Source organism: Cupressus sempervirens, chromosome 1 (assembly GCF_028749045.1).
Source record: "Cupressus sempervirens isolate cs-2001-9-10 chromosome 1, ASM2874904v1, whole genome shotgun sequence".
NCBI lineage: Eukaryota > Viridiplantae > Streptophyta > Pinopsida > Cupressales > Cupressaceae > Cupressus > Cupressus sempervirens.
The window spans coordinates 636957546-636970893 of record NC_143118.1 but is presented as its reverse complement, the minus strand read 5'-3'; positions in this window follow the sequence as shown (position 1 = coordinate 636970893).

The following is a 13348-nucleotide window of genomic DNA, read 5'->3' as shown; positions in this document are numbered from 1 at the left end:
TTCTTCCTTTTCTCAGGTCCAATGGCTAGTTTCTTAAGTCTTTTTGTCTTATGAGTCTCAACTTATACAAAACTTTTAGACTTCTTTTGGGTTCACTTGGCTGCTTGGCTGATACAATAGCATATGGAATGCTTTGTTTTGTGGGAGTCACTACAATAGACACACCTAATGCTTTCCCAATTGATAGAGGTGTTACATACATCACACCTTGTTCACCAACTTGCTTTAGTCTAGAGATAGTTTTTCTAACTACGTGTGATTCTCTTTCTAACATATTAGCCTCAGTTAATTCTTTCTTCATTATAGTCTCAATCTTCTTATAAGATGTTTTCTCCAAGGATGCCTGGTAAGTTGACTAATTTTTCTCCTCACATGTTCCAAATTTGTAAGATGCTTGGTCTTTTCTAGAGTTTAACAATAGATCAAGTAACCAATAGTTACATCATCACTCAATTCTTAACCCAAGGGATCAAGAAATTTTTCCAAAGGTTCTACTGCTTCAATATGTGTTATATCTATATCTACCATAAAGCATATATCATCCTTAAATCTATCAACAATTGCAGGTGCAATTCTGAATCTCTATTTGATCTCATTTTGGAATGTTCTCATAATCAAGTTTCTGTTGTCCAATATTTTATATGTAGGATGCCTTCTGCATAATTTTTTTTATCTTATCCATAGTACACCTTTCACTACTCATAAAATTTGTAACTGATAGAAATGGAAATATCTTAAGTATACGAAAGAAAATGTGATTGATAAGTGACTAAAATTTGAAAACACCATTCTAAGTTCTTTGAATTTTCTCTGGATTCTCAAGGAGTTGTACTCTCAAAATCTCATTCAAATTCACTTGTTCTTTCTTAAAACAAATCTTGTAAGCTACATAGATAAAGCCCACTGACAACTCATCACTCTTAGAACTTACACAAATAGAATATGCAATGATTTTGCTCAAGAATCTCACATCATGTTGTCTGATGGTGTTGATCACCATTGCCTTACCATTATAAATTGCCTTAGTATAACTTTCAATCTTTTTCTTAACTAATTTCTCACCAATAGGTACACTGCCTTGTTTTCTAAAACTAGTAACCTCATGAATAAGGTTGGCTGAAATGTCAACTACATTATCTCCCATCCATAACTTTCTATTATGAATTCTGCTCAATATGATCTGAGTCCATTGTTTGTTGTCAAGTTCATGGTAGAAATGATATCTAAATAATTCTAAATCCTTCAGATGTTCAAATATGGGCTTCACAGTCATATCATGGTTGAAAACAATTTCCATATCCTTGTTCATAAACTCACTTCCAATAGTTTCAAACTTGCTAGTTAAATAACTTCCTATGTCTTCCAAATATACTATGTTGTTTAGAGTTGTTGATAGAGCCAAATTAACCTTTCCTTCTAAGGACTTCATAGGAGTAACCTTTAACTTAGTTCTCTCATCATCCTCAACATTATGAACTATAGAAATATCCATAATTTTACCAAATATAAATTTATCGAAGAAATTTTGTGCGAAAAATGATAAAATACTTTTTCCCAAAATAGGGTTTAGCTCAAGATTGCCTTCTCAAATTGCTTATGAGTGCTCTAAGCTTATGAGATAATTGAAATATTGAAATAATCAAGTTTGTACTGTAGTGCCTCTCCCATTTGACTTCTGTAAGTAATCTTGATGGATGCAACCTTGCTGATCTTTTGTTGTGATGGATCATGATTGTGACCCTGAGTGGTCTACACCGTTGAGGTGTTTGGATTTATGTTTCTTTATCGTTGCATTGATTATGCTTTTGATTGATCTATGAGATTATGATGTGATTTTTGGTTCACTGAGGTTTGTGCCAGTGGTTACCAAGATCGATGTGGTATCATGAGGTTGTTCCGTGATTACCCTAAGATGTGTGCAGAGATTGCACTATGTACTTTTACCATGCTACATTGGACTAGGCTCCTGTAGCAATGGTTAGTCATGTTTATGACTGTGTTCGCTTATGTGTTTTAAGTGCCTTATTTAATGCGTAAGTAATTAAATGGATTGTTCATGTGGGATTATTTTGGTTATATGCTACAGAAATTTACCTTGTTATATTTCTGATTAGAGAGATATTTGTTACTCATGTTATGTTTACATTTGAGAGGACCCGAGGGTTAGATGTTACACTTTGATTCCAGTATCATGGATTTTAGACTACTATGTTATTTAGTTAAGCATATTGCATGATGATGCCATTTTGAGATGACAGTGTGTTTTATGATGATATCTGGTTATCTGGTATTTGGACATACTTCTGATTATGTTATGTGATGGATTTAATGCTATGGTTATTTACTTCATTCCTACGTTGTTATGCTTTATGCGAACGTGAGTGATGTAAATAGATTATTTTAATATAATAAAATAAATGGTAAAATTAGGTGATTTAATGCATTCATTACTTTGGCTATGTTATTATATGCAATTGCACTTGATCATGTTGTTTAGTGTGTAGGATTTATATCCCTGGCAGTGGCACACGGAGTTAGTGATTCAGCCTTTCATATTTTACCAATGTCGCCTTTGTATGGTCAACGTATCCTTTATTAAAATGTTTAATTTAAACCTTTCGATGATTATTAAACCGAAACTCATTTGCATTATGTGATTAGACCAATAAGCATGTCTGTGCATTTTTGAGGTTCGCATTGTCGCAAAAGTTGTTGAAGAGATTTATGTGTTTTTGGGTTTTTGAGCTTTTTAATTGATTTATTTTAATTTCTAGTAGCTTTGCCATAGATGAATTCCTATTTATAGGAATAGCCTATTTTCGTTTGGGTCGATTCAGGGTTTAACAAGATTGGCTGGTTAAATGCCCTAATCGATTATTCACTTGAAAAGTGAATAAATATCCAAAAAGGAATTTAATTCCTCACTTCTCACTTTTGAATTGGAAAGTTGGACAGTAAAACCCAAAATCCTCTTCATGAGGATTTACTGTTTTGTTCGTTGTGGGAGCTACGGGCGTGGGATCGTCGCGAGGTTGGGCTCGTTGGATCTACCTCGGGGAAACTTTGGATTGCCGCAATTTTCAGCTACTTCTGCGGGATATTTATTTTATGGTTCAGATTTCTGTTTTGCCCTTTTGGCTGTGAGGTAGGGCTTTCCTGTTTTATTATTTCTGCTCCATTTTTGCTTTTATTTTTGGTAGCCATTTGTTTGGAGGCTAAGAACTAGTGTTCCCCTCCGTTTCTGTATGCTAGTTCTACCCGGTTGGGCAGGTATGAACATTTTCCTATTTTTTGGGATGAGGGTTTGGAATTTTATGCCGTTATGCTGGCCGTTTTTGCATACGGTGTCCGATTTCATTTATTTTTGGATTTTTGGGGTTTTTGAACCCAAAGGCCAAATGGGTTTTAATTTTGTAGTTTTCCAAATTTTTGGGGTTTTTACCTTGTTTTGCGTGCTGCCTTGTTTTCTCGAGTTTTCTTGGCACAATGTGGGTTGTGGACCTTGATGATCCATTTGGATATCAGTCAGACCACTTTTGCACTTTTATGTTGCATTGGGATGCATGTTGCATCCGTACTCCTGACGTTGTGTTCGGTTGAGTGATTTTATACTTGTTATGGTTTCTTTTGAACCTTTGCCTTTTGTTCGTGAACGCTAGGATTCGTGTAGAATCCATACTCTTGGATTGAGGCTGGTTGAGTGAGTTCATGAAGTTTGGTCTTGCTACATCATTGGGATTTGTGTAGAATCCATACTCTCGGATTGAGGTCGATTGAGTGATTTAATGATGTATGGTCTTATTGGCTTTGGGATTCGTGTAGAATCCATCCTTCCCATGTTGCCTTCAGTTGGGTGTTTTCTTTGCATTGTGTTCTCATTCCTGTCCTTGTGTTATGATCTTCGTGATGGTGGTGCGCCACACATGAGTATGTATGCGTACATTTGTTGGGTGACTTGCAAGGCCCGATCTTCCGTGGATTTGCCAAAAGTTATGATCATTGGGGTTGGGATGGGAGTATGCATGCCCATGGGCACTTGTTGTAGGATGAGCTTGGGTAGGGTAGGGTAGCATATGGAGGGGGCTTCTATCTCGCAGCATGATGACCTTAGTCCCACAGGGTTGGTAGAGGAAGTTTTAAATAAGTGATAACTAAATAAAATGTGTGACTAGTAATAAAACTTAAGATAATAAAATGGTACTTTTGTGTATTGGCCTTCCATTGAGGGAGTTGAGCTACATGGTATATTGGCCTTCCATTGAGGGAGTTGAGCTACACAGATCCGAGCTTGGGCTTGTCGATGCCAAGCGACTCTCCATGATGTCAGCCCCTACTTAGTAGCCTTTTGAGTGTCTGACCAAGACCTGTACTCCTTGCATTGTCTTAGGTTCTTGGTTGCAGCCATCATACTGTCTGGCATGAGTGTTAGCCTTGGATGTTGTGCTTTTGTGTGTTTTTGGTTGGATCATTATCTCCATCAGCATGGCGGGTGTGGACCTACGGGTGCCACATGGTTGGGAGGTGTAGCTACCTTCACCACTACTAGGGACTGGTGTATAGAGACGGTCTCTTATCTTAGTGCGACCGTTGTTGGATGTCTTCACTTGGTACTTCGGGTTCCAGAGTATGCTTTCTTGTTATCTATGCTTTCATTGGGATGCTTGTATATCATGTTTAGATGATGTTAGTTTATTTGACGCATTCCCTTATTATGATGCTTGGCATATGATTAGATGATTTTATTTGATTTAGTAGTATATCTGTTGCTTACTGCCATTTTGCATGTGATAGGTGATGTTATCTATCGTAGGATTATTTTATGCTTTACTACTAGCATGTTAGATTTCCTTATGCTTATATTGTTGCATGTTTTAGTAGTGACATCCATATTACGACAGTACTGACGATCTGGTCAGTGGCTTGGGATGTTACACGCGGGGGATGGCTAGGACCCACGATGGTCTTATGATGCTATTGATGATTGGGAGGAACCGCGTACTTAGTTTGGTTGTTTTATTCTTGAGATGTATTTCTGTACATTGTGATGTTGCTTTTGTTCTCTATGATGTTTATTTCAGTGTGTTCTTTGCTGCTGTAGTTTAGATGGATAGATGTTCTCCTTGCTGTGTTGTTCTTGTGCTCGAGTGTTCGTTCCTCGAGCCTTCGTGGATTCGGTACTCCCCGGTGTGGAGGTTCTTTTGTCGAGTTTTCCCCGTTTTTGAGTTCTGAAAGTGTTTTTACTTTCTATGGGTGACATTTGTTCAGCATTGTGCGACACTGATAAAGTATTGCACGCCCATAAAAAAAATGTCGTACGATACTATAAAGTGTCGCACGCATTACTAGAGAAGTTTCGTACGACACTGAAAGAGTGTCGCATGACTTTATGAGAAATGTTGCGCGATACTTTTCTAGTATCGCACGCCTTCTTGAGAAGTGTTGCACTCAGTAAGAGAGAAGTTTCGCCCTCCCTTAGTAAAAAGTGTCGCACGATTTTTGTGAAAAACCTGCGCGTGCCATCAGCGGGCACTTTTCTTCGTGATCCGATCTTTTTGAGAGTGGTTTTGGATACCCTTTTGGGCATTCTTCGAGCCTATGTTGTTGCATTTTGAATTCAGGAGGTTTCTTTTGAAATTCAATTTTTGGGTTTCTGTTGTAGTCCTTCGGGGTTTAAAATATATTGTTTTAAGTATAAGTTAATTCCTTATACTTAAGATATATTTTAATATATGCGACAAATCGTTTGAGATAGGTTTCAGACCTCTCAGAGATAAGTTATGGATTCTAGGAAATTTCAGGGCTTCAGAAATCCAGACTTCGCCAATTTTCAGGGCTTCAGGATTTCAGGCTTAGCCAAATTTCGAGATTCTGCATTTTACCCTAGCTTGGTGTTTTGTTGATGAGTGGTCATTTCTTGTGCCCTCATCTTGTTGTGGTGGTTGTTGGCTTTTGTTTGGGTGTGTCAGTTGGGTAGTGGCATTCAGAGATTCATTGGTTGCCGAGATTGTGTTGAAGTCTTCCGTTGTGATCGTTGTGATCCCTGTATGATGTTGTCATGTGCATTCATACTTGTAAAAAAAAAAAATCTTGGCTTGATTTGAATCCTTGTTTCCAAGGACCTCCGGGCGGGGCATTACACGTACTCTATTTATTTATTCAACTTGAACTTGCACTAATTAATTACTTTGCCAAATCCAAAAAGCTATTAATTTCATTCTGAAATCAAATATCTGCTCATAATTATATGTCTGATCTTCAAATGCTACCTGATGTTAATCATAGTTTCCTTACATAATGAAAATTCTCCACAAAATTTTCCATAAAAAAATAGATTTCATGTTCTGTCATAGGATAAACTTTTCCTATCATAACAGTAACTCTTATTTCCTTTGTATCTTGTTCTGATAAGCTCCAAATTGCAAGCAAGGTTAGATACAATCTAAACTCTTCTAGATACATCTTCTCTCAACCTTGTACTCATAGTTTGGTTTTTATATGAAGTTTCAAATTTTGGTGCTATGAATAAGCTTAATTCAACTTGGTTGAATCAAACTCAATTATTGACTTTAATCTTCTTATCTCTGCATCATCTAACTTTTCTTCAGATCTAATAGTTAATCCCTTTACAAATGTCTCATCAAGTTCTTCTCAAAGTTCACTAACTACATTTATTTGATCTTCATTATCTTTCTTAGTTCCAAAGTTCCTTTCATGATTTCTTCCATCATTTTTGAAGTTTTTTTCATTGTTCCTTTTGTTTTTTAAGTTTCTTTCACTATTCCTTCTGTCCATTTTGCAATAGTTTACTATATGTTCGAAGTTGTTGCATAACTACCTTATTGGGTTCTTCTTCTAGGATTTTGTTGATCCAATAGGTGCTTGACAACTCTGGGCTATGTGTCCAAAGTTGTTACACTTATAACACATGATCTGCTTTCTTTCTTCATAAGATCATCTTTTTCTTGATGTCCTCTCATTAGATCTTCTTCTATCTATAGAGTAAGTATTTCCAAACATTCTACTATTTCTTTTATCATTATCATATTTAGGTTTCTTACAATTAATTTCTTTATGACCAATACCATGACAATTATGTGAATAAAAATTCGTAACATTATTGAATGATTTATTTGTACAGTCTCTTTTCATATAACCTATTTCCTTACGTGAAAAATACTTACCTATAAATTCATACTTGGTTTCTTTAGGAGATTCAACTTGCCTAGGTTTGTCCAATTTTTTAGTTTCCTTGTCTTGTCCAACTTTGTTAGATTTATTAGAGGATTGAATGGATTCAATCCTATCATCATATTTATCTTATTCTTCCAGGTTTGATCCACTTTTAGTTTTCTTTGCAGACATGTTAAATAGGTAACCAAGACCAGTCTTTTCATAGGTAGGTCTTTGTATTGACATTGATTCATCAAGCTTTTCTCTACTAGAATAAAGATTTTCAAGCTATACCTTGCTTTGAGTTAGTTCACCTTTCACAATAGCGTTGTACTTTTGAAGCGCTTCATGATTTTCTTTTAGTGCTTCAAGTTTAGATGTCGTCTTTGCTAGATTGGCTTTAAGATCTAAATTTTTAGTCTTCAAATCATATTCAACTTTCCGAAGATCACTCTTCAAACTTGACTTTAGATTTGTAATCTTCAATTCATGCTTCAAGATCTTCTACTCTATCTTTAGTTTTGAATATTCATCATCACCAGTTTCAGATTTTGTAGATTCAAGCTTGGATTTGAGATGTTCAATCTTGTCCTTCAGTTGTCCAATGTATACTTTGGAGTCTTCATATCTATCTTTCAGCTTATCTCTTTCTTCAATAAGGAGATCAATTTATTCTTTTTCCTCTTGAAGGATATTCATCAATTGTTCCATATCCATAGGGATCTTACTCAAGTGGTTAAGCCTATTCTGAGTAACTATGCTCTGATACAAATTGTTAGAAATAGGGAATACTGAGAGGGGGGTGAATTAATATTCTACAAACTTTTGTCACCATCTGGATATTATTTATTACTTTGAACCATGCATAAGAAATTGAAAAAGTAATGCATAATAATAAGAGTAACTATTCACACATAGAACTCATAACACCATACATTTTTAACTAGGGAAACCCTGGCCAAGGGAAAACCTCGGTGGGAATGATGCCCACAAAGATATATTGATACCTATGGGCCTTGTTAGGAGTTTATAAATACATTGGGCCTTGTTAGGAGTTTATAAATACATTCAATACATAAGGGTCCCTATTAGGAGACTTTGAATCCTTGCTAAGAGATTCCAACCCTATCAGGAGTTGTAGTATAATGTATGCAAGAAGAGCTCACTGCCTAAACATGCACTTACAATTACAAGAAAAACTCACTACCCAAACAAGTAATTAGCCTTTAAGTTCCTCAAATATAGAAGAATAAATTCTTGCAAATTATTTTTAGCTGATCTTTGACCTTAGCTCGATCTTGGATCACATAATCAGGTTCTCTAAAACTTCACTTTATAAGATACAAAATTTTGCATTCATATTACTTTCACATTCACATCACATTCACTTACAAACTTCTTAAGTTATCTTTGCATATATATACTATGCCTTTTCACAAATTGTTTTTGGGTTGGATAAGACCACAATATACTTTTCCAAATTAGAGTAAACATCTAGGATGTCGGCCCTAATTGGTCAAGTAATTATTTTGTAAACAACATAATTCCTTTACCTTTCATTCTAATGTTTTGTAGATCTTAAATATCTCTTTTTTGTATTGTCTATATTGATGTTTGAGGTTATACACACCATCACCAATATGTATATTATCTCCATCTAACGTCTCTCTCAAAAATTACATCATATAAACAAGTTATACTTCAAATATTGTTCTATGCTCCTATCTGATAAACATATAACTGTATTCACTAGAACATGAATAATATTCCTGCAAGTAATCCTAACCATATGTTAATCTCACTTCATTCTTCCTCCATGTAACCTTGCTAGTCATAACATGATGTCGACAATAAGTTTCATACAAAACAACACACTATTGTAAACCATTTTCATAATTAAACAATTTTCTAAGAACCAAAAAGCTAAGTATCTTTATTTCTAAGGTTTTCTACAAGCATGCACATCACGCGTTGCCATTAATGAAAATATTTACATATCTGGATATAGCCAATTGTCAACAATGAGGACAAGGTGATAAATCTTATTTTGCATCTAGCATTGAGGATTGATACCGGATTACTTCATTTTGAGATGTCAAATCTTTTGATTATTGAGAGAAATTTGAATGAAAGGAAAGATATGTTGAGATTTTTTTCATAAGTGGGTTAATTGGGAAGAAGAAATGATTAACATATGTACAAACATCATAGATAGAGTCCATATTGATGATACAATTGAGAAAACAAACGATTATGTCATGGGGTTAGTAGGTTTACATGTAAATAGAGAGTTAATCTAGAGAAAGGTAACTTTTTTCCTCTCTAATATGAGAATAAGGTTTTTGATATTTTTCCTTCTATTTTAAACAATGATCATGTTCTAAAAGTCTTCGAAGAATGGGATGAGGATTTATATGTCTTTCTAAGCCACAAAATGACCAATATATTAAATAATGATGATAATGATCAGTTTATTGAAACTATAGAGAAATGGTAGAGGAATTTTTTTTTATAAATCTTTTATTTCTGATGTTAAGCAGTTGAGGGAAAGGTGGAAAGAAATTAATCATGTTGAAAAGGACATCATTGATTTTAGTTGGCCCGATGATACTACTTACAATGATTTGGTAATAAAGTATGCACCCAGGACAGAGTTCATAAGTGGAGATTGAGGAATAGTTACAAGAACAAGATAAAATAGAAAAAGCTCCTCAACCTACTAAAGAGTTTTCCCTAGAACCAGTTGAAGAAAGTGTTCTTGAAGAGGAATAAGTTATGAAACTAGACAAACAAGTCACAGTAGAGATGGAAAAAGATAACACACAAATAGCTGAAGGAGACATTTCAAAGAAAATAAAGAAAGATCTAGTTATTTATCTAAATGGGATATCTTACTTTTGTGGTTCACTCACTATGGATATACGTAGATGAAAAATTATTGAAACTACCTTCACAATATGCAAAGTACTAGGTGTGTGTTTTGAATAATTGTCTCGTAAAGTTAATGATGATGAAATTTGTTTTCCTTTTGTAACCATGTTTTGTACCTTATCATTAAAGGGCAAGTGTCTATTAATCTTCTAGGTTTAAAGCTCATTGAAATCCTTGTCTATAAAAGGATTACCAAGATTGGGATTGAGGGTCCGAGTTTTGAGAGAATGAAAGTTATTATCATTTTTTGATCTATCTACGAATATTTTGTAGAGTTTTTCTCTATTTCTTGTTCATAGAAAGAAATATAGGATCACATTGTGTTGAGCTTGTCTAGAGTTATATTTTCATAAGATCTAACATACCATTCTATTATTTCAAAGTCAATTAATACAAATGGAAAAGTATTGTGGGATACTCGATTTGGATTTTTTCTTTGCCTGTGTTATTTTTAATTTTTTGAGATTTTATAACAAAGTCTATTGAATTTTAGTTAAAATTAATTTCAAATCATATCCAATTTCATGTTCTTCCCATAATCTAATAGATTATGTAATTTCTTAATGTGATCTACGAGAATTAAGGGTTCCATGAGTAGATTTTGATAAGAATGAGTTCTTAATTTGAGTATTGACATTTCTTCTCACAAAGTGAGGGAATAGATCTACTTTGTATGTCAATTCTGTGATTATATAGCCCAATAGATAAAGCACTAGTCAATATTGAATGATGAATAAGTAGAGATGATGCTATGAAGTATCAATATCTTAGATCTAAAAATATCTTATGGTTTCTTTAGTGGATCTAAAAAGTTATCCTATGGTTGGTTTAGAGAGCTTTAGGTTATGGAAGATTAGATATCTTACATACTTTGTGAAATTTTTGTACTAGAAGAATTAAATGCACTTATTTGTTATAGTGGAATTTGAGAAAAAAAATTATTAGTAAAAAGGGTAATAATAAATTTTAAGGTACGCCCACCTGAATCTTGTGGAATTCAAAGGGAAGAAGACTTCAAAGTCTTACTACTTGGTCCTATTGGCATGTATGGGAATATCTATAATGGTCTTTAGCAAATTGTTAGGTATTTTCCAAATTCTCAAAGGGTAGTTAAAATCCTATAAAATTGTAAGGAAACTTAGGTGTTGAAATAACTTCCTACACTAATCCCTTAAGAAAAGCACTGTGCAAATTCCTATTAAATCCTTTCAATTTCAGATTTGATATTATGTAAACAATAATATTGTAGTCAACCATGAATACAAAAAATAGATAGAGAAAGAAAATACATAAACACAAAGATATGCCGATGGGGGAAAACCTTTCGATAAAACAACCTCACCCCTCCAAAACTTGCACAATGTATTATCTTCAACACAAAAGGTTACAACACACTTGCAATGCAAGTTCTTTCAAGACATGGAAGACCAATCTAGTAGGAACATACCATACCAAAAATACACTTTCTCACTTCCTATCTGAAACCCTAAAAAATGCTTATATCATTTGCTTTCATTTTAGGGTAATTTCCAAAGAACAACTGTATTAGGGTTTTACCATTCTCTGAAAAATAGGAACCCAAATTTTTTTTTAGGGCGATGCCCAAAACTTGTGCGTGAGTTGGAGACTCAAGTGCACAATACTCAACAATAAATTGCCACATCTCTTCACATCTTCACTCATCATCAAAATCTTCTAGAGATAGCTCTTACACATTAGAGGAATCCATCACAACCATTTCAGCCATGATATCCTTACACACAATTCAAGATGATGATACTTACAAGTGGAGTGACACATCAACATGCCAACTAGACATGTACACTCACACTTAACTAAATTATTTGAAAAGAGGTACATTTACAAAACAAATAATAAGAATAGGAATTATCCAAGGTTGAGACACCTTATTCCTAACAAAAATTAGGAGCCAAGACATTAGTGGTTTCTAGTTCAACTTTTGAAGTCAAATATAATTCATTTTATGTTTTGATCTTAGCATCATAACTTTGTTTGCATCATCAATGATTTTATCTTCAGAATGATTTAATTTAATAATACATACCTCAGAGTGTTATGAGTTTCCCTTAGTTCTTTAATACATACATATATCCTATTATCAATATCAAAGAATTATTTTGGTTCTTGATCTTGATCTTTGTTATTTTTTGTGTTAGTGTTTGGTTATCTTCATTATCTAGCCCATGGTAATACATTATTTATTGAATCTAAAATCTCTCATCAATCGTAACATTAGCACTATCAACTAATACTTTTAGTCCAAGATAGTAACATTTAAATGCCTTACTCTTTGTGGATTAACCAATAAATATCCATTCATTACTTCTAGGATGAGACTTGTCTAGATCATCATCTCTTCTAATATAGAATTTACTACCAAATATTCTGAAATACTTGACTGAAGGTACATGATCATACCATAAACCATATGAAGTCTTACCAGTGCGATGCTTGATTTGATCTTTGTTCACTGTAAGACCACAGTGGTGATTTATTCCCTCTGATGCATCTATGGTACCTTTCCTTCAAGCATCAATGTTCTTCTAGTATCTATAATTGTTCTATTCCTTATCTATACTACTCCATTTTACTATGGTGTCTTAGGTATTGATGTATATATGTAAATTCTATGATCTTCACAATATATTGAATCTATATGATGCAAGTTCTCTACCTTTGTGTGCTATTAAGACTTTAATCTTCAATATTTATTCATTCTCAAATTTTGTCTTGTAAACCTTGAACTTATAAAATGACTCATATTTTTCTTTAAGAAAAGAAACCTAAATCATTCTTGAGTAATCATTAAGAAAGAGTATGAAATATTTCTCACAATAGTGTGACCTTGTATTTGTAGGACTACAAAGATCTATATGAATTGGATCCAATCATCCTTTAGTAGTATAGGTATTGCTTTGAAAAATGTTCCTTATTTTTTTTATCACAACACATTCCTTATGTGCCATATTAGTAGGCTTCACTATATTTGGAAAATCTTTTAAAATGTTAGCATTACTAAGATCTTCACAATGTTATCAAAATTTACATGACAAAATTGTGTATGCTATAACCAATTATCATCTAACTTTTTTAAAAAATAGCTGACTTCTAATGAGTTCCATTGAAATACATTAGCTCTTGTCTTGGTACCTAATGTATGACTAAAAGTGAGCACACTTATATAAATCATTATTCTCAAAGAATCCCATAGATTATGAAACTTGAG